Raw genomic sequence first — 23,231 nt, 5'->3', positions numbered from 1 at the left:
GATAATGGAACCCCTCAAAAAGTTCCTGTCACAGGTCTGAGAAGGCAGAGACACCCATGGTGAATTACCCCTTCAGTCTCCTAAGGAAGATTCAGGGTACTCACCAAAGTTGTACAGTGTACCACTCAAGCAACTTTTTCTCCATCCCTACTGCCTCGATATGTAACTTTGTCAGTGTTGTTCAGTGCCATTTTTGCACTGCCCTGGGGATCTTACAAGCCGAGATGCTTTCCCCCCAGTTTTTTACTCCGCATCGCTCTCTGGTTCTTCCTGGGAATCGAGACTGGTATGTAATGCCCCTGTTGTTTCTGCATGATCCCAGGCCATGAGGGAGAAACCGTGGATTTTAGAGGTGGGGGGAGTTGAAAGTGCCCCGAAAGGGAGGGAAGCGATTATCTCAAATGCACATGGATTTTAAACTGGGGGGGTTGAATGTGCCCCGAAGGGGGGTGATAGTGAAAGCGCTCCAAATGGGAGGGAAGCAATTATCTCAAACGCACATGGATTTTGAACTGGGGGGGGTTGAAAGTGCCCTTAACAGGAGATAAACTATTCTCTCAAACACACATGGATATTAAACGGGGGGGGGGGGACGGAGGGTGCCGATTCTGTCAAACACCTAGTGCCCAGTGGCGTAGCGCCAACGGAGACTTCCGGGCGGTCCGCCCTGGGTGCACCCCTGCCAGGTCACATGGGGGGCGCAAAATGGCTGCTGGCTGTGGCTGGGCCTGGCTGGGCTTGCTGGGGCAGATGTGCAGCCCGAGCAGGCCTCCTGGTGGGCGTGCTGAGGCTGCCTGAGGGGCAGGGAGTTGGAGGGGGCTGGCCCACAGTTTGAACAGGCCCCATGTGGGACCTGGTGGCTGGCAAACAGTTAGAATAGCAGCCATGGAAAGGCTGCAATAAAGGGAGCTCTTTTTCCATGTGCACGAGCCACCAGCAGCCCTCGAGTGCCTGCCGGAGCCTGAAGCCTGCCTGTACCAATCGACAAACAACAGGTAAGCAGCAGGCACACACTGGCCAGCTGGGTATGGGGGAGCCAGGGGCAGGGCAGTCAGCCTGGCCTTGGATGGAGGGGGCAGTGGCAGCGGTGATCTGTGGCTTGGGAGGGCAGGTGGTGGCCTGGGCACCTGTCTTCCCTGCCCTCGGCTGTTCTGCAGGGTGTTTGGCCTGCTCAGTGTGCAGCAGGGGCTTCTGCAGGGGTTTCCCTCCCTTAGAAGAGCTGAGAGAGAGGCTCCAGCTCTTCTACTGGAGGGAAACCCCTGCAGAAGCCGTCGGCGCTCGGCCAGGCATCGTTAGTTTTCTTCTGGACTGCTCCATTGAGTGACAAAGCAGAAGGACTAGCTTTCACAAGGTATCTTGACACAGTGGCAGGCAAAAGAACTGCTGGATCTTGGATTAACAAGACTGCTAGGCACTGATACATTAAAACATGATGATTGTCACTGTGCAGTTCCCATTGGGCAAGTGCACAAAAATCAATTTTGGTCAATATGCACTCATGGAGGAGGCTGCCTGCTGTATTTCTGTATAATTTGCCATTTCACACCTGAGTCTTGCAAGAGAGAGCAATACTTGGAGTCTTGCAAGAGAGAGCAATACTTGGACGGGATTCAATTTCAGTGCATGCTCTGGGCATCATTTTCTGTAGCTACGCCCTTGCCTGGATAGTCCAAGCTAACCTGATCTCACCAGAACTCAAAAGTTAAGCAGGGTTGGTCCTGGCCCATATTTGGATGGGAGACCACCAAGAAATACCAGGATCACTATGCAAAAGCAAGCAATGGCAGACCACATCTGAAAGTCTCTTGCCTTGAAAACTGGGTTGCCATAAGTAGGCTGCAATTTGACAGCAAACTAAAACCAAAAACAAACAAAAATAATCCACTATTTACCGTAATATACAGTTATAATTTAAAAGTAGTTTTAGCCTGATTTATGGACTAAATTACTTCAAAACTGGATCTAATAATTCCTTTTTAATATAAAGAACAGAAAATAAAGCATTGGATTAGAATGTCTGCATCTTCTGCACCACTTTGTAAGGGATTTTAGAGAACCAATAATATCTTACACATTGTCTTCCTTGCCTTGCTACTACCAGGGCATATCAAATAATTCTCCAAAGAAACATTTTTGCTTTTAGGTGCAAATAACAGTGGCACAGTTGCTTTGAATCTGTACATCTCAGATTTTGATCATATTCTGATCATAAACTGAAAGTTTACTTCAGAGAAATCAGATGTAGGGGAGAAAAAACAGAAAGTTCAACAAACATATTGATGTTATAAATCAAGGAATCCTTACTTCTAATAGTCAAGAGACGGTCCTCTTGAGGATTATAAAATCTACACAACAGGGCCAGCCAGGACTACAACATCGTTTCTGCAAAGCCAGGGGGACCCCCAAAGTTTATAGAAAAATCTGTTTTCCAAAAGATAAAGAGAGGGGTTAACACTATAGCAACTCAAAATAGAAACCCAGCAAAAATTTTATTTTTTTCAGTATTTTTGTCCCAAGCTGAGATCCAAACAGTTTTTTAAAATAACAAAATAATCTCAACAAAACAATTTCAATAAATTTCTGATCAGGTTATTTCAATTAAATAAAAACCAAAGGCTGCAAATTATAGCAACAGTACAAGCAAAGACATCTCATTTCCCCCTCCCCCTTGCCCTGTCTTCTTTTCTCCTTCCCACCCTCCAGTCAATTTATCTTTATCTGCCCTCCTGCTTTCAGTTTTCCCTCCTCCCCTGTCCCTGGTAGCCTTTCCATGGGAACAGTATGGCCATGTTGTGCAGCGGCCCAGCTGCATGGTAGGGGACCAGCAAAGATTTCTGCAAGGCATCTCAGTTTCCACTACCCTTTTCCTGGTGGTCCTGACAACATGAAGCTTCCATGTTCTAGGTTGTAATTATTAATGGGAAAATGTTGTCTGAATTTAAGGATGAGTGGACACAGCAAATTTATCTTGGAAAATATACAGAAAATAAATTAATGATAAACTTTGAGGAATAGAGAAGAAGGAAGAAATTAGATAAGGAATCAGACAAAATGTTTATAATATTAATATTATAGTTATTGTTATTGTTAATAGTTAATATGATTGGATTATATAAGAGACACCTGTATTTGGAAAAGTTATTACTTTTCTGTTATTAAGCTAAGGGTAAGTGGGGTAAACATTGAAATATATGTCCTTTGATGGGTTGGTGGGAAGTTCAAGAGCACAAAAAATGAATCTGAATTGCTTTGTGAAATATACTATTTTAACCTAGGCTGTTACCACACGGGCGGAATACAGCGTCCCAGGGATGCTAAAAACAGCATCCCTGGGGAGGGGTTCACACGGCCGCCACCGCCGCATTGCAGTGGTGGCGACCTCACAACCCCCAAGCAGCGTGAAGCTGCTGTTTCCAAACCTCGCTCCCTGAGCGAGGTATTTCAGAAACAGTGGCTTCCAACCGCTGCCGTGCGAACAGCAGCGGCTGGAAGGCATAATTCCCCCACTTCCCGCATGCCTACCTTGTCTCCTGGCTTCCGGCTTGTCGCAGAGGCCAGGGAACACGCCCCCTGGCCTGCGACTCCAGAGCCGTCACTCCAGGCTGCGGGGGTGTGTCCCCTGGCGTCTGCGACAAGCTGGAAGCCAGGAGACAAGGTAAGCGTTCGGCGATGGTGCAGCCTGTGCGAAGGCTGCGCCGTCACCTGCCGCCCTCCCGGGACCATCCATGCAAACAGTCCTGGGGGGGGGGGTGCGTCAGCATTGTTTATGCCGACGCACCCCCGCACCGTTGCAGTGCGGAAAGGGCCCTAGATAAGTTAGGCTGATTCCACATGGGCCAAAAACAGTGGTGTGAAAACGGTGTAAAAGGGTTTAAAAGGGTGTAAAAGGGTTTACAACATTTTCACACCGTTTTCACACTGCTGTTTTGGGCCAATGCGGAATCAGCCTTAGTGATTAATTGTTATTGTAATTTTTACTTTTAAGCTGCATCAATAAAACCATTATTTTTTAAAAGGAATTTTAGAAAAATTATGTTTTTATTAGTCCTTTGATTAATATATACTGCAGCATAGTCCTTAAAGAAAATACATCAGAATACATCATATGAAAAGCACTTTTTGAAAAACAATGAGTAGATTTGCATACATTTCATTTAAAAAGGCAAGTTCACCAAAAGTTTCTAGGGTCAATGTGAAATTATGCTTTACTGTTCACAAAAAAATGGAATAATCGTTACCAGCGTTTTCCTTTTTCATAACAATCTTTTTCATCAAGAAAAAGCTCTAGAAACAATGGAAAGTTTCTAAACAACCATTCTTTCAAAGACTATAGTAAATATAACTGTCCTAATTTTACAGATAACGAAATCAATTGGCCTGCATTCAAGGTACATTATGAGTTGAAGCTGCAGGGAAGGATCCTATTCCATATCCAAATTTTGCATGAGTCAGCCCAGACAATTAAACTAGGCTTATAGTAAGTAATTGCTTAAAAGCAAGTTAAGATCAGCATACCAGTCCCCTGATTCCATTATAGTTTTCCTCCTGCATATACAGTTTATAGTGAAGTATGTTGTTAAAAATAATAAACTAATAATCAAAGAATCTCATGTTATTTTTATTACTTGAACTGCATGCCAGATGTACCATCCAATCTGACGGACATTGAGAAAACCTGTTTGAGGTGAAGGTAAACTGCCTTCCAAACTTTAAATATTGCACTATTAATATTAATAAGATGGACTGTGTTCATTATAGATTTGGAGCCAGAATAAACCCCTCAACTCCCTTTCTGTATATCTGTTTATAGAAATCTTACAGCAGCTGCAGTACTGGAATCAGTTTTATAGGCTGAGACAGCATAAACAATCAAAAATTACTATACTCATATTTGTTCTTACAAATTGTGTTCACAAAAAAATTAAGAATCCAGTTGTCACACAAAATTGAAGGTAGTTTTGTGACTTCATATAAATGATTGCTCCTAAAATTAATAATTATTTGGTAAATTTATCCTAAGTGGGGTTAGAGGGGTTTAACTCTGTTCAGCATGGCACTAATTCTAGCAATGACCAAATAGTACAGTATAATTTAGAGAAAAGAAAATGAAATTCTATAAGATGCAAGACAATATAAAGAGTGTACTATAAAGAACCCTGTGACATATCACTAGTTATAAAAGTTCATAAATCAGTAGTTTACTTTCTGTGCAGGGTAAAAGGTTTACAAATCATGATTTTAGTTCATTGTGAACATAATGTTAAGTCAGTAATTTCTGGCACTAATACTGGGGCAAAACAGGCTGCACACAACCCCATTTTTCAGGCCCAGCAGTGAGAAGCTTTTTCCTTACATTTTCCTTTAGTCTTTTTGACCAAACAACTTTTTTCTCTTTGTATTTAGCTGCTGGGTTGCTAAACAAAACGCATGAAGAATACAGGGCTATGGGTTATCAGCAATATGCTTAGAGACTATTGCGTCTGAACTGTGTTACTTTAGCATTAGTTAGGTTACTCTCTAAAATGGTGAAAACAAGTCATTTGCGGTCTGCCACTATTAGACATTTACTTGTAATGGTCAAGCTAAGCAAAGGATCATCCTCAGAACAATCTACTGGCATTGCTCATATAAACAAGATTTACTTTCTAAAAATGTTGTGTAGATATCAATGGCTTTGAAGCAACAACAAAAAGGCCCAGCTTTATACGCAACCAGCTAGTAAATGAAGACTCTCCCATTTGTTATTAATATGAAGCACTGAGCTAGGGATGAATATGGGGAGAAATGCTACCTGATATATGTAGATACAGACATGAATAAGAGAGAAAAATATGTAGATGTTCCTATGTTTGTAGAAATATGCAGTCTAAGAGGGATTTAAAGGTTAAAAAAAATTAGCACAGTGAATTGGGCCCAGCATCTACCCAACAACAAGTACCCTAAGGATGTGTCTTTTGGATCCTGTTGGTCCAAATATATACCTGAAAAATACCTTATCAGTAATTTTCAGATATATTTGGGAGACCACATGATAATTGGATTTTCTGAGATATCAGGAAATGGGTCCCAATAAATTTTTGGGAATAGTTGGGAATATAAGGAGCCAGTATTTTAAGACTCCCAGGACTGTTTTTCTGTAGTCGTACTGTGAGTCAGAGATCTCTTATCAGTGTTTGGCATCAGTTTGACATGGAATCAGGACACAGTCAGTAGGTCTCAGATGCTTACCAGTGATACCAGAGCCAAGTATCGTCAGTATATTGGTTTATCTAAAGGTATCATATAGATGTCAAACACTAAATCCTATGGAACCTTACAGAATCATTCTTATTCTGCCACAATGTACACTAAAGATATGCTATAATGAATAAACATTTAGTTCAGAGGAGAAAATTAACGTAATTCTAGCGGGTATATTTTCACAGATCTCCTCACAAAAGGTCACAAATACATCCATTTTATATGTTAATAAAGAGTAACATTGTTATTGTGTTTTGTTTTGCTTTTTAAAGTTCTTTGAAGCAAGTGATATTATAGTATCCTTTTTGTTCAATTGTGTTTGTGAAGAGGCAAATGCTGCGGTGGGCATGAATTTTGCTTAAGGTTCATTGTTATCATGCTAATGAATTATCACACTTGGAATCTCCAGCAATAGATTGCCTTTGATTATCAGATTTAGAGGAATACCTAGAGAAATTGTTCTAGCAAATTTGTTAAACATGTAGATGAAAATGCACAGCTGTTTTTACACAAGGTTTGTAAAAAATCTACAAAATTAAGCATGAATTCTAGAAACCAAAAACAATAAAAACAAAAGGACTTGTATATTATTGGTTGGGAAATATCAGAACTCAACAACAAAGTAATTTCTAGATCTATATCACATATTTTAAAAGGAATAAAATGTTAAATGTCCCCTGAATTTTGTAATGAATTGGCTCATGTGATATGATTACTTTTGTAAGTAATATGATTAGGATGTATTTTCAGTTGTGATGGGGAGGTTTAGCGCATTGATTCCTAATTGCCAATCCTAAGCAAAGCCACACCTTTTCTAAATCCATTGAAGTCTGTGTGTTTAAAAAGGTGCAGCTCGATTTAGGATTGTACCATAATTTTTGTAGCTTTTCTCTGATAATAGAACCAAGTATCAGACATTCACCAAAGTATTATTTGTGAAATTATACAGTATAGAGAACAGTATTTGCACATCTCATTTATTTTGGTCTTGCATATGAGAAATTTCTATTGCATTGTTCCCTTACTTGCTTTTATTGTTCTGTTAAATGGCATGGCAATCTTCTACATATTTTTGTCATTTTTTAAATATTTTAAGAAATTAATTTTTGATATATCAAGCTAATGGATATTGCCTTTCTTGTGTAACAACAGTAGTACCAAGTTGGTCTAACTAGTCCAAAACATATACAAGGCATATGTAAAACTGTAAGACTGAAGAGATAGTCGTACACACACAAAAATCCCAATAACTATGTATAATTTATTAAAGAGAAATGCAAGTCAGATACTCCCAAGAACATTTAAGATGAAGAACATTATATAGGCATATGTCTTACTTGTTCACAAAGTATTTCAAAGTGGTTAAGAAATTTCAGTTAGTATTACTCAACTTTTGCTATAGTGATGAAGACTCTTGTAACTTACCTATTATGTTGGTCTCTTCTGATTCAGTATCCTAAGAGTGTCCTCAGCTGACAGATGTTATTCTTTGATTCAGTAAAAACCATGTCCATGTTAGTGTTTTTCCTGTTATTGTTGATTTTATGGTTATTCTTATACTCCTGTTTTGAGCGGGTATGTAGGATCAGTCTTTTATCCTGTTGATATTAGGCAGGGTTCAAATTGTATGCTTCTATAGACAAGTGAAAGCAGTGACACAGCCACAGGTGAGATAAAAATTAACTCTTTGCCAACTCTATCCCACAAAACCAGGAGAAGCTTATCAGTAGTTCAGATCTTAAATGGCTTCTGAAAACATCAAGCCAGTCACCTTTTAGCATTTCAGACCTTTGAAGAGAGAACTATCTGATACAAGGGAGCCTTGATCTTGGTATAGACAGAGGGAGAAAGCTAGAGCCGTGCTTTCCTTACTGAAAGGCTTGATGGCCATTTTGAGCCCTTTGGTGTTGCAGTTCTCTTCTTCATTGGAAAGCACAACACATGCCTTTTAAGCAGCATTCAGGCAGTTTCAAAAAGACTTCCAAAGACAATGTCAGCTTTGCTTGTGAGCTGGCTCTATGTGTGTATTAATATGTTACACAAAACAGAATTATACCAGGCTTTCTGCTTTAATCTTTTTATAATTAGTGCTATTTAATCTATTCACTGGGACATGTAAATGATAGCATGGGCTTCTTTGTCGGCTTCTCTTTGGTTCTTTCTACATATAAGACTTCCTTCAAGTACTGTGAACTAGCTTTCTGTCATTCTGAGATTTACTTTGCACACCTGTCAGGGATAGGAGAGTGTGAGATAAGATAATCCTAACACACTTGTATACAATTTGCTTAGTGAGAGGTCAGTGGCATATAAGTACTAATTCATATACTTATGCAGTCTTCTCAGATATTAAATGCATTTAATGGGGAAGGGTGGGCTATAAGCCTAACAAAATAAACAAAATATATATCACCCATGAATACATCTCTGATTTTTGAGAATTTTGCAATGAATGTTGTAGATGAGAGGCAAGACTGGTTTCCAACATCTCTGGCAAACTCCATGCATTTAAATAATGAAAACCCTCCAAGAATTAACTAGGAATGAGCAGATTCTGCTCTAGTATTATTCTGTCGTAGGTTCTGGCAGAGGCATAATGGAGGGAAATGGTGCCCGGAGACAACCCCGCCCCCACCAGCTTGCATGGAGGCCAGGGGCATGGCTCAGGGGTGGAGCTGTCTGCCACCGAGCCCCACCCCCAGCCTCCATGCAGGCCAAGCCCTGCCCCTTGGCCTCTGTGCAGGCCAGCAGGGCCTGGGGAGGGCAAAAGCCGGCATGCACCAAACCCCACCCGGCCTCCGTGCAGGCTGAGCTACACCCCCGGCCTCTGGACAGGCTGAGCCACACCCCCGGCCTCCGTGCAGGGCAGCAGGGCCTGGAGAGGGCAAAAGCTGGCCTGCACGGAGGCTGGGGTGGGGCTCGGTGGCATGTGGCTGGGGCGCACACCTTTTGGTCATGTTTGGTGGGTGCCCAGCATCCCCCTCAAGTGGCCAAAAGGCCTGCACCCAGGGACATGGGTGACTCTTGTTCCTATAGGTCAGGGGTAGGGAACCTGCGGCTCGAGAGCCGCATGCAGCTCTTCTGCCCTTGCACTGTGGCTCCACGAGCCAAGCTGCCGGCCCCATCCTTGCCCGCCCTGCAGGCAGCAGGGCAGGTGCACCAACTTGCGCCACGATTAGAAGCTGGAGCAGGTGCGTGGCTTCCCTAAGCCCACCCCGTTGGAGCGGGTCGGGCGTTTTCCTGGCAGCCAGCGAGGCCGAGCCGCTGGCCCCATCCTTGCCCGCCCTGCAGGTAGCAGGGTGGGCGCATCCATGCGCTTCTCAGAATGAGCGGAGTAAAAGGTAAAAAAACCCCATATATATATATAGTGTTATCTTTATTTTAAATGTCAAAAATTATTTGCGGCTCCAAGTGTTTTCTTTTCCCGTGGAAAACAGGTCCAAATGGCTCTTTGAGTGCTAAAGGTTCCCTACCCCTGCTATAGGTCATATGCTTATGGGTTCTGATGCAGTTGTCTTCTGGAAACAGACAAGAATTTTCAGATTCTAATAACGGATTTTGCAAAAGAAAAGAAATATTTCTTTGAGATGTATAAATATATTTAAAAACAAAGAGCTTTTACAAAACAGTATTTAAAGAGCAGTCCTGAACCTTACCTGTGTCACAGCAGCCAGCCACAGCATAACTATGGCACCACTATTCTGCTGTCTATGGAGTCTGTTTACACATCAGCTGGCAGGAAATGTGGTAGTAGCTGGCCTTCTCAGAAACTGTGCTGCAGAGTTTCCTGGAATTGTTGTTGCAAGACAGCAGGGCTGTGACAGATAGAGCAGCCAGAACCAATCAGGGGCCATTCAGCATGGGTGCTCAGCTAAGTACCCATCAGAGCTTAGGGGTGGAAAGGGACCTGGACAGGGATGCTGGCCTGCCTCCTCTTAATGGGTCCAAGTCCCATCAGAGGTCCATGAGCACCTGCCAGTATTGGTGTGGTTCCAAGCATTTGTTCCCCACACTCTATTAGCACCCTGAGAGGGAACCTGGCAGCTATCTAAGCTGCCAGTCCACTGCAGAGTCAAAACTTGGGCAGCTGTTCTGGCTCACTCCCCATTCAACAAACTCCCCAGTGCATCAGAGCAATAAAGCGGGGGGGAGGGGTCTGCGGCTTCTCTTGCCACCATTGGTTGCTGGGCTTGGCTGCTGCAGTGACTTTTTGCTGCTCTATGGCTGCTTATGGGCTGCACCAGATTTTTTTTCTTGGTGCTACTTTGAGCCTCTGTCAGAGGGTGTTCCAGGACTGAAAGGCTTTAAGGAATGGACTACCTCTGGCCATGCCCCTGAGTTGCACCAACATGCAGTTGCTATGCAGCAGCACTGATACCTTGCACTGTCGCTACTGGACCTTGTGCTGCTGTATCTCTAAAATATGCTGGCATAAGGGTCAGTCAGCTCCCTAAGTCCATTTCCCACCCCTACCCCACACGATTTATTTTTGTTGCCTTCCTTTAAAAAGGGGGACAAAGGAGCGATGTAGTTTGCAACATAATACCTTTCAAAATTAACTCTGTGGCAAAAATTACAATTCTTTTTCAGCAAGTGAAGTTCTGAAAAGGTTTTAGCTGAGTATGTGGATGTGTGTGCATACGTGGATGGGGGGACCTATTGTGCTCTTAGCAACCTAGCGACTGTAGGATGACGAGGGTGGCATTTGGCGCTTTATATGTAAAAATGACATTGCTGGCATATAAAGGAGCTGGATTTAATCAGGAATTATTTTATTTTTTGTGTTGCAAAAAAATTGCTCATTTGAAAACATATATATTTTAAATGTACCTCTTTTAAACTACAATTTATGTGATCAAAGTATGCATATATGTGCTTCAGCAAAAACGATTAGGTTTGAAGGGATTTCATTTTTATATTTGTTTTTTTAATGGAACAGAGAAGCAGATCTATGCTCAGGGATGTTGGAGGGTAAAACAGAGGTGTATCATATAAGCCACTTTCAATATTTGAACACCTTCTTATAAAGACTAATAGGACTCACTGGATAGATTTGAGTAGGCTTCTGAGTAGGGCTGCTTTCTATCAGTGCAGCCCTAAGCAGAGTTATACCCTCTTAAGACCCTGATCTTGTCAGATCTTAGAAGCTAAACAGGGTTGGCCCGAGTGAATACTTGGGTGAGAGACGACCAAGAAAGTCCAGGGTTGATATGCAGAGGCAGGCAATGTCAAACCACCTCTGAATGTCTCTTGCCTTGAAAACCCTACAGGATTTACCTAAGCGAGCACCATAGCAGACAGGAAATGCAGGGGTAGGTAGCTCTACTGACTGATATAAGGTATTGGCCCTTTCTACACAGCCAAAATAAAATGTTTTAAGGAAGAAAATAATTTTCCCCCCAGTTTTCCCCCAAAAACATTTTGAAAATATTTTATTTCAGCCTCAAAACATTTTATACGGATCCTCTAAACTAGCAATCTTTTTCCTAAAACATTTTTAAACATTTCCTCTATGCTTGTGTGGAAAAACAGGAAAGGTTTTATTTCTCCCACCCAAATTTGAAGCTTTACACCCCACTTCGACTCTGCTACTTTCACCCACCATTTTCTGCTGCTTCAGAGATTCTCAGGCTATCCACCAATTTCTGAAGTTTCCTACAGACATTTTCTCATCTAGCATCATGACTGCCCATGATTTCTGTTATTGCTGTACATTAATAAATTCATTGTTGCCTGCAGATTGTGTGAATGGGTCATTTAAAAAATTGTTCTTTTTGGATCTGATGCTACATGGATATGTCAAAATTGGCACAGCTTCAGATATTATGTTTTCGTAGCATTGAAAACACACATGACTGTTGTTTTTTAAAAGAATTGTTTTCACTTGAAATGTTTTATTTTTATGGGCTATACAGACAAAATCCACAAAAACAGCTGAGACAGCCTGGACGTTCAAATCATAGGAAACATCACACTGCAAACACTGTAAAGAAGTCAACTGCTGATGCATTGTAACACTGGGTGAACAGCAAAATTATTCACAAACATGATACTGTTGTGAAGCCCCACAGGTGCTCCTATATTTCTGGCTGCTCACCATGCTCACAGACCAAACATTGCCAATCAAAACAAATAAATATCTGACTAATTGAATACTGGACTACAAATGTGTCTGGTCATGATCTGTGTTACCAATTTAAAACCTTGTTCCTCCTCACAAGACTAGGCAACACTTGATGAGGAGGAAGAGGGTTACCAACCTCAAGGTAGACCTGAAGTTCTTCCAGAATGACTACATATATCAGTTCCCCTGGAGGAAATGGCAGTTTCAAAGGGTGGACTGAATGATTGCTTTAAGCTAATTTAGGTAAGCATATTTGAGTAAAATAATATACCTTCATAAAAACCCTATTTCAGGGAAACAGTTTAAACACAGCAATGGAGAAACAAAATTAAGAAGCAATACAATTACTAATACAATGCACTACAATAAAGAAAAATGAGCAAGGAACATTTTTCAAACATTTTTTTCAGAAAACAATGTATGTTAAATTTGATTAATCAGCACAACAACTTAAAATATTGTGAACTTTATATGTCGTTGCACAGAATTTGGCTACTTGACTTGTAAAATAAGAACATTCATCAGAGAGGAACTTATAAATCATATTCAGAATATCCTAGAGTCTTACCTAGCAAGGGATCAATAATCATAGAACATGCCTCATTGTCAAAAGAGCACTGGGAGAGAACATATCCTAACATGTCTATTTCTTCTGATTTGAATGGGCACATTCTCTCCAACACTGGGATCTTATTGAATCTTTTCTCCAACACAGCAGAGGGGAAAACCAAACACCTTGCTAGTGTAAATGCCCTCCTGCTAGTATATATTTCTAAGGAGAAAAGATGGAGGCCAGCAGGGTGAGACTCCATGGAAGCCAGCAGGGTGAGACTCAGCACCCTCAAACCACGCCCCAAAGTGTGGGGGGCACTGAAAAGGGGATTTCTCCAGGCACCATTTCCCCCAATATGCCTCTGGTCTCATCTGTCCCCTTCTGCTGCCACATTCCATCTGCAGGTAGAAGACTTTTTTGTTTAATTTGTCATTCCTTCCTGAACAGTATTTTAATTTTAAAAATGTTTTTGTATCTATTTTAGTTTATTAAGTATTTTAAGTATTTTAATGATGATTTTATGTCATTTTTAATGGTTTTTAAGATGTGATTATGTTATATGTGCTTTAATTTGTTAGCTGCCTTGATGGCCTTTATGAAAGGCAGAGCCACAGTATAAATGTTGTAAAGTCAATAAATACATAATGTCACATACATAATGTCAAATACATAAAGCCTATCAAAGCACATATAAAATAGATCAGTGATCCTGACTATTTTCTACAACCTCTGGAAAATCCATGTTAAAGTGGTTCTTCTTGATGTGGCAGTTTCAAGATTTTATTTTAATCTCCACAAAGAACTCTAGCACTTTGTTCCAGTAAGTATAGTGTTACAGGACATGACTGTTTCTAAATTCTTAAGTATACAGTCCTCAATTTTCTCTAATTCTGTAATTCCCTCTATCTCAACCCCTGCATTTGTGGCCAGTACAGGGCCAATTTAAAGCTGATGAGATTTTAAAAACCTAACAGATTCTAAAAACAGTGGTGTAACTATTTTTTTTTATTTTTCAAAATCCAAAACATATATAAAAACAAAAATTGACCAGGTTATGAAGTACTTAGTTCATGAAGATTTCCAGTTTCCTCTGCACTGAATATTTATTTATTTATTTATTATATTATATTATTTATTAATTAAATTTATAGATTTGTTTAGATTTGTAGACCGCCCCATCCCTTCAACATAAACTTTAGGTACTCCGCAAATTGTTAGATTTGACATGTTCTGAGTCGCCATCTGTAATATAATCTTATTATTAGATTCATGTATTTTATTAGTATTATTTTGTTATAACATATCTTTTTAATAATTTTTTATTGTATCATTTGAATTTTACAATTTATAATAATTTCCTTCTTTATACATTTTCAAACAATACATTTTCCCCCTTTTCTCCCTCCCCCGTTTCATCTTCCTCATAGTTTTGTCACACAAACAGCAGTAAGTTCATTCTCTGTAGCCTCTTTGCCCATATTTCTTCATTGACTCGAGCTTCTTTCATCCAGTCCACGTATATTATCCATATCTTCAAAATTTAATTCTGTTTATCTTGCCACGTCTTATTTTTGGTTAATATATCAAAAATATCCAGTGTCACTTGTTCCCAGATATAATCTAGCCATTTCCGTAATGTCCATTTTTTCTTTTCTTTCCAGCCCAAGACTATTGTTGCATGGGCTGTTTTAATCATTATTTTATACATATAACTATATTTTTATCCACCCTTCTATCCTCCATTACACCCATGAACATTAAGTCATTATTTAAATCAATATTAATCTTCACCAGTTTCTCGATATAACAATACATTTTACCAAAAAATTTTCACTTCTGCACATTCTATCCACGTGTGCCTATAATATGCCTCTTTTGGTCTCCACAGTGCCAGCATTTGGAACTAAGACCTTTTATCATATATGCTTGTTGTTTTGGTGTTCTGTACCATTTTAATATCACTTTTCTTTCTAACTCCATATATTTCTCAATTTTTATATTTTTCCAACTATCTATTAATTTTTCAGTATTACCAATGTCTAGAAATCCTTCCTTCTCCCATTTTTGATTCAATGTTCTTATCATGAATTCCTTATCATCTACCATATATTTGTATATATGCCCCCAAATTTTCCCTTTACATTTTTCATATAGTTCCAGACATTTCAACATTATACATTCTCCTTTTATCCGTGAAACCTTTATCCTTTCCCAAATGCCTCTCAAAACCAACCAGTTCTCGTTTCCTCCAATCTCTATAAAATTTTGTAACGTCATAATTTCTCCTCCTTCCCTAATCAAATTTGCCACAGTTTGAATTCCTTTTCTTTTCAATATTTTTATCACTTTTTTCCCTTCTTTTCCTGCCATACTTCCCAAAGGTGCCACATCCAGGGTGCCAGGCATCCATTTACCTCTCCATTTTTCCCATATATCTAGCAAGACCTTTCTTGGTCCTATTGCTGTTTGATTTCCTTTCTTCAACTCTTTATTAAAGATACCATGGACACCAACTCCTTCATTTATGTCATTTTCAAACTTAACCCATTTTTCGACATTATCCTCATTTATACTCATCAGACTCTTAATCTGAAATGCTTCATAATATTCTTGCATTTTTGGAATCCCCCAACCTAAGTAATTTTTTGTCATATATATGATCTTATTCATAATTCTTGGTTTTTTATTATTAAACACCCAAGCTTTTAGCTTTCTATCCCGTTCCTCGAATTGCTTCTTCTTAATTTCCAAAGGAAGAGTTCGAAATAGATAAAACATTTTTGGCATTATACATATTTTTAATGCTTTGATTTTTCCTGTGATCGATAAGGTCTTCTTATCCCATTATTTTATTTGTTTTAATATTTTTTCCACCTTGCTTCATAATTATATTTAAACGTCTTCTCCTTTCTATGTGTTATTGTAATACCCAAATATTTATGTTATAACATATCTTGTTTTGTGATGTTGTTAGCTGCCCTGAGCCCTACGGGGATAGGGCAGGATATAAATTAAAGTACAAATACAAGTACAAAAATACAAACTATCAGCACTTGGCCATTAAACATCAAAAGTAAATTAAAGCTTTGGCATCATTATTTTTAATATATATATTTATTAATCATTTTAATCATTACAATAAATGCATTAAATTCTATACAATCAAATCAGCATATCATAATATACAATATGTAAAGTTAATACTTATATGATCTATACATATGAATATATAAATTATAATTGCATTAGCTTGAACAGACTTGAAACAAAGAAGATCAAAAGAAGGAGCTATCTTGCTATTTAAAAAACAGACAAAAACAAGCTTTGGCATCATTATTGATAAAAAGTCTCACTTTCTCTATCAGACCTTATTTTTAATAGTCCTTAACCTTCAAAACCATAGCCATCAATTTATTTTTTGTTCTGTTTAGTCTAGATATTCTATCAAGAGTTTTGAATGTCTATGAATTCTCTATTGGATCTTAAGAGTCCTTAACCTTCTGGCTTCTAAAAAATGGAAATGTACACATAAAAGTTCTAGCTATTAAATTTAATCCCAGAGAGCCTTAGTCAAGCCACTCACAACATAAAACCAAAATGTCCAGTTTCAGTGAATTTCAGATGCCCCCATTTTTTCTAACCAATTATCCATGCTGTAAGGTTCTGGCCAAAGAACCCAGCAACCTGGCAGAGGTTTTATACTAATTTAACAAATAGATTGTGGGCCATTTGCACCACCTGTTGCCTAGGTATCATTCATGGAACAAAAAAGAGACAGATGGCGAACCCAGGCCAAAGAAAGCCATTTGGACACAAAGTTCTCATCCCACTGAGAAAAACACATGAAAACAAAGTATACTGGCCAGTGAAAATGAGCTTGGTAATGAAATTATGAAAAAGAAATCCAACAGCATCATATATTTCAATCCTAATACAGCTGTTTTTTTAAGTTTTGTTTTGCTTGGAACAAGACAGCACTAAAGGGAATGCAGAGTTGGAAAAGGGCACATTTTTTATTAGAAGCATTAAAAAGGCTCAAAGATATAACTACTAAGCATGCTAGATTTCCATTCTGAATCTTGATTAGCCAGACCTTGGTGGAAAATTACACTAGGAGAGGACCCAGTTCAGGCATTGCTGCCTCCTTGAAACCATGGCAGAAAACTGAGATAGCATTTGCCTGGGTCACATGGGGGGCACATTTTGCCCACCCACCCCCTCCCTTTCTCCCCCTCACACCCCCATGAAAGCTGTGTGCTTGACCGCCTCCCATCCGAGTGGTAGCCACCTGCTTGCCTATCACCTGTGGACCACTGAAGAGTGCATGGGGGGGGGGCAGCAATCATCTCCCAGCTGCAATGACAGTAGATGCCAGCACCCAGCACCTCACTATGATGGCTCTCTTTTTCTCATTTGTTGCAGGACTGCTTCTGAGCTGCAGAATCAGTAGTCACCTCTCCGAAGGGTGGTGCAGGAGTAAATAATCAGAACAGGGCAAGGGGGTGGAGGAGCAGAGCTTCCTCACCCCTCCCCATGCATATGCCATTCAGCTTCCCAGCAGGGTTCTCTCTGGAGACTCGACACAGCAGCCTTGCACCCACCTGGCCCAGGTTAGAGCCACTGCCTGCCTGCCTGCCTGCCTGCCTGCCTGCCTGCCTGCCTGCCTGCCTGCCTGCCTGCCTGCCTGCCTGCCTGCCTGCCTGCCTGCCTGCCTGCCTGCCTGCCTGCCTGCCTGCCTGCCTGCCTGCCTGCCTGCCTGCCTGCCTGCCTGCCTGCCTGCCATCTGGCTGGCTGGCTGGCTCGCTTTGGTCTGGTGTTCTTGAGCTGGGAATGCCACTGGCAGGAGGCATGATGCAGCACCAGCTACTCTGGCTGCTGCAGCAACTACTGCTGGGAAGAGAAGTCACCTCCGAGCCATTGCAAGGCAAGAGGGAACCACTGGCCTTGGGCATGTCATAGGGTCAGAGAAAGGGCAGAAGGGTGGCTGCGGGGACATCTCTCCTCTCCAGCCACAGGAGTTGGGCAGAGAAGAGGAGTTGGCTAGCTCTCAGCAAAGGCAGGGTGGGGCTGCTGAGTCCTGAGATCAGGTGGGAGGTGCTCAGAGGCAGAAAGTTGTGAAGTGTCTGAGCCAGAGAGTGAGGGGGGGGTGTAGTTTGAGAGTCTGTAGATACACTCCTGGTTCAGCAGTGGAATCAGCTGTTTAGGGAGGGGTGAGCTCCTCCTCATGGGCAGTCTTCAATCAGTGGCTGGACAAACACTTATCAGGGATGTTTTAGGCTGATCCTGCACTGAATAGGATGTTGGACAAAATTGCCTATATGCCCTTCCCTGACTGTATCACTTTAGATTTGAAATTTGGACTCAGTGAGGCATATATATATATGTTTATTAGTAGGGGGGGCAGCAATCCCCCCTACTTTATATATTCAAAGATTCCCCCCCCCCTACTTTATATATTCAAAGATATATATATGTTTTTGCCCTGGGCAAGTGCTGATGAATTAAATAATAATAATTGGACTAAAAGCATACTATTTTAAATATCAGGTTGGAGTTCCCTCACTAACTTGAAGAATTATAAACAATAAGGAATTGAAAACAATTTAGCATAAGCAGTCCTACAGAGATATACCATACATAAGTCAACCAACTTTAGTAAATGAGATTAAGTCTCTAGGTGTGAATAATTCTGTAATTGCAAATGTGACCAAGCAAGCCATAACGCTCGAAACAGATGTTCCGTATGCATATTACTATACGTGAGATAATTTACCTAAGAAATGAAAAGTCATGTGAGATTATTGCATTGCTGTTACTAGGTACATTTTAAAGACTTTATCAAGAGGATTCTTTAATCAGTCTGGGAATTCCCTCATCTTCAATTTAACCTTAGGACAAGAAAACACATTTTGAAACTTAGATGAGTCTTTCCCATCATCAGGTTGGGAGTTCCTTTTCTTTCTAAAAAATCTGAAGAACAAAGATACCTTCAGAATGCTCCTTCTGTTCAAAAAATAAACTTATATTCCACAAACCTTGTAAAACCTTGTAAAACCTTGTAAACTTATATTCCACAAACCTTGTAAAACCATTTTCAGAAAGGAAAAATCCCAATTATTGATAACCTTCCATACATCCTGTGAATTCTGTCATAAAATCTAAATGACAAAGTAACCCAACATAAAATTGATTTGATCGACTAATGTTAATAATGATGACTTAGATTATGAAGCCAACAAAATTCCGAATATTGGGTGAGCACACTTGGGGAGAAAGTCCAAAACTAAAAAGGTTGAAAATAGGTTCAAAAATATAGAAAAATTCAATCATGGATTTTCAAGAAAATTTTTTAACTCCAGGCTGACTTTTCTTAATTTTTCCTGGAAATCCATGACTGCATCTTTCATTTTTCTCATTTTTAGTTCATTTATGGAAGAGTGATATTAATATGTATTTTAAGCGAACAGCTCAAAATGATCAGCCCTAAGAAAGTAATATTTAATCAAACTATGGCTGATTCCGCATGGGCCAAAAACAGTGGTGTGAAAACGGTGTGAAAAGGGTGTAAAAGGGTTTAAAATGGTGTAAAAGGATTTACACCATTTTCACACTGTTTTCACACAGTTGTTTTTGGCCCATGCGGAATCAGCCTATGTCTTACATTCACTTAAGAATTTTCCACTTTCTTATTTTCCTTGCTTGTAAATTCCTTGGGTTTTGGGAGGGAGGGGGGTGCTATTTTGCATGTGTTTCACTCCCTGTAGTAGTCAATTCAGTATCACTCAGGTTTATGTTAGGCTTTAAAATCTTAAGTTTAAATCTACAGGAAGACCACTGTAGAGGAAGCAAAACACATCCAGAGCTGAAGAGAAACTTACAAGCAAGGAAAATGAGAATGTGGAAAAGCCCTTAGACAAAAAATATATATTACCCTGAGTGAAAATGGGGTTGCCAGCTACCTGGAGAAAAAAATGTCCTGTCTCTTTAATAAAGGCTTAACGGGATTTACTGAGTTATGTTATTTACTTCCAACCAGTGAATAATTTCAGCTCCTCATTTCTACACAATAATGACGGGGCATATTTTTCTCTCAGCGCCCTGATGTACCTGCCAACTCCTAAAAAATATTGTTATTGTGCCACGTTCCGCATGTAACTTTTGTGGGGAAGTGATTTCAGAGTAACTTCAAGTGATTTCAGCTTTGGTGGCAATGAATGAACACGGAGGCAAGGATCGTCCAACAGGGATTCTTTATTCTGACACGAAGCTCTTTCCAGGCAAGACCGCCCTGGACAGAGCAAAACACACACCTTTTATACAGTTTTCACCAAAGGAAAGGGAGAAGGGGGCAATCCGCAACCCCATAGTACAAGCAAGGAAGGGGGCAGTCCCCTGCCATATAATACAAAAACAATCTGAAAAAAAGAAGAGGAAGACAGTATTTTGCTTGTGCTGATGAGATTAAGTACCAAAGGAAAAGACTGAACCTTCTTTCCTAAGGCTTGTTCCTTGAGATTATGTCAAAGGAAAAATTCAAATAGTCCAATGGGTCTTGAGATCCTGTCAGTGGAAAGTTCAAGTAATCCAATGGGAAGTAGAATGACATCTTCCAACGGCCACAGCACACCCTGATCCCATTATTTTGTAAGTTCAAAGATCCTTTGTTTGTGTTGATGGGTTTGCCTGCCAGGCAAGTGGCAAGAGGGTGTTGTTCAAACTGTATTTCCTTGATGGCTCCTAAAAACTGTGCTTTAAGCAACACTGATGTAACACCAAGGAATCTACAACATATTTAAATGTATACATATATCAAAAATAAAGAAAAAAAGAATTCAATGAATAATATTCTTATTTCTATATCTAAACACTTACATTCTCCCTGGCAGATGCGTGGGTTGGCTTCATGGGAAACTTAAACAAATCCTTTATTAATACGAATGCCTATACATTTATATATGTGAGAAGGGTCAGGGTCAATTAAAATATATTTTAATACATTCTGGGGGTTCACCGATTACAGTATGAAAATCATCAGCTTCAAAAATATAGTTCATTAAGGTTTAACAGTGCAATCTGAAACAGAGTTGCACCTTTAAAGTCCACTGAAAATAAAACACTTAGAAAGCAACTGTGTTGTAAAATATCTCCAACTTCATTGAGATCCCTCAAATATGACCTGCTTCTCTTCTGTCTGTTGCTATAGTACAATATACCTTTTCTTGTTTTTTTCTCTCTCACCAGGATGACGGACAAAGTGCCTTGGAATGCTTGTAATCAATGAACTGATATTCAAGAAAGAAGAAATGTCATAAGTAATGTTCACTCATTCACTCCTTTGGAAATGTTTCATTTTTAATAGTTTCTTCGTTCTGCTGTTGTGCATATTTGGTGAGTCACCTGCTTCCATATACCACTCACCAAAAGCTGGAAATAAACCGATTCTTGATATATTTCCAAGCCTATCTCATGGAGTACATTCTTTTCACATGCCATTAGCTGGGAGATGGGATCTAGTCAATGTTCTAAACATGCAATTCACAGAAAACAGTTTTTAAGCAAAATCTGTGTCTGCGCTGAACAAATATAAGAGTACAGTTAGTGCAGATGATGTGGGTTTTTTATCATTATAATTCTGTATGGTTGTTTATGTGTTTCTGTCATGGCCACTTTTGGGGTAACAAAAAATCAAAGCCTGACAACCAAGAAGACTCTGAATGTGAGATATATGGTATAAATAAAGGATAGAATTTATTCCACTGCAGAAAGGAATAAATTCGATCTCAGCAACCTCAAGAGGCTGGTTTTTTATTATTATTATTATTATTATTATTATTATTATTATTATTATTATTATTATTATTATTATTATTATTATTATTATTATTATTATTTTATTATTATTATTATTATTATTATTATTATTATTTTATTAGACTTAATAAACCGCCCAACCCCCAAAGGGCTCTGGGCGGTGTAAATGAGACATAAAACAAATACAATATAAGGTCTCATAATTACAATATAACAATAAAACATTAAAATTCATTAAAATACATTATAGCAGCAATTCCAAAAATTACAAATAAAAATACATGCCCAGAGGCATGCACAGATGTGCGCCCAACCCAAAGGCCAGGAGGGCCAGCATTGCCCGAAAATGGATGGTATCAGCGATCAGGCAATGTGTTGAAGATGGTAAAACTGTCGTGTGGGGCTCTCAGGGGGGGAGGCAGGAGCAGTCTCGCGGCTGGCATCCCCAAAGGCCCGGTGGAATAACTTTCTACGGTCTTACAGGCCCTGCGGAACTCACCAAGGTCCCGCAGAGATCCCGGACAGCTTTAGATGGTAAAAGCATTCCCACCAGGGCCGGGGCCAGGAGCCTGTAAAGGCCCATGGCTCGGGATAGAGGCCAGCCGTATCAATGAGGGACAGGGGACTACCAGCAAATTGGCCTCTGCAGAACGCCAGAGAGCCTATTTGGGACATATGGGGTCAGAAACCGACGTCTTGCAGGTATGAAGGCCCCAAGGCAGCTGAGGGCCTTTGGGAAGGTTAAGCACTCAACACCTTTGAAGATTCGATCCGAGATTCCACTTTCCGGAAGCCAGTGCGAGGCGGTACAGCACAGGGGTAATATGATCTCTAAAGAACCACCACCTGTGTCAAAAGCCGGGACGCTGCATTTTCTGTGGATCAGCTTTAACTTCGGATCAGTCGCAAAGGGAAGGCCCGTGTAGGAAGCGAGAGTTGCAGTAGTCCAGCCTGGAGGTGACCGTGGCATGGATCACTGTGGCCAGGTGCGACCTGGGAGAGATAGAGGCCAGCAGCGTTAAGCTTGGCGAGAAAGGTGGAAAAAAAAGCGTTAGGGTAACACAAGCCACCTGTCTCTCCATGGATAATGAAGAATTCAGGTGAACCCCGAGGCTCACAAGCCAAAGAGGTCGAGGCCAATCGAGAGACCCCTTCCAGCACTGAGGTGGCTGGAAATCCCCAATCAAAGGACCTCCGCTCTTCAATCGGATTAAAGTTTTAACCTTTCGCTCTGCTTCCAACCAACCAGCAACACTGCCTCCAAACGAAATGCTGTAGAGCCGCTTGAGGCGGAGGCCGTCCCCCTCTCCATCAACAGGGAATGAGCTGGGTGTCATCAGCATGCACTGGTGACAGACCAGCCCTAAAGCTCCGCACCAGCTGTGAAGCAAGGGTCGTGCATGTAGATATTAAATAAGGCGGGGATAATAAGGCCCCCCTGGGGCACACACCACACAATAAAGTGGGCACCGCTTCGGGGAGGCCTGGTCCCCGCGACCACAC

The 23,231-nt window shown here is 40.4% G+C and overlaps 1 long non-coding RNA gene across 1 annotated transcript in view; it reads left to right on the top strand.

The window, feature by feature from the left end:
- LOC125436196 overlaps positions 1-23,231 on the top strand; it is a 63,192-nt gene that overhangs the window by 15,679 nt on the left and 24,282 nt on the right. The window contains exon 2 of the long non-coding RNA XR_007245016.1: positions 21,159-21,305. This is a non-coding gene — a long non-coding RNA (uncharacterized LOC125436196). The remainder of the gene's footprint in view (positions 1-21,158; positions 21,306-23,231) is intronic.

The sequence above is a fragment of the Sphaerodactylus townsendi genome, linkage group LG07 (genome assembly GCF_021028975.2).
Source record: "Sphaerodactylus townsendi isolate TG3544 linkage group LG07, MPM_Stown_v2.3, whole genome shotgun sequence".
NCBI classification, from domain to species: Eukaryota; Metazoa; Chordata; class Lepidosauria; order Squamata; family Sphaerodactylidae; genus Sphaerodactylus; species Sphaerodactylus townsendi.
Note: the sequence above shows the minus strand (reverse complement) of the source record. Positions and strands in the feature narration are given on the sequence as shown.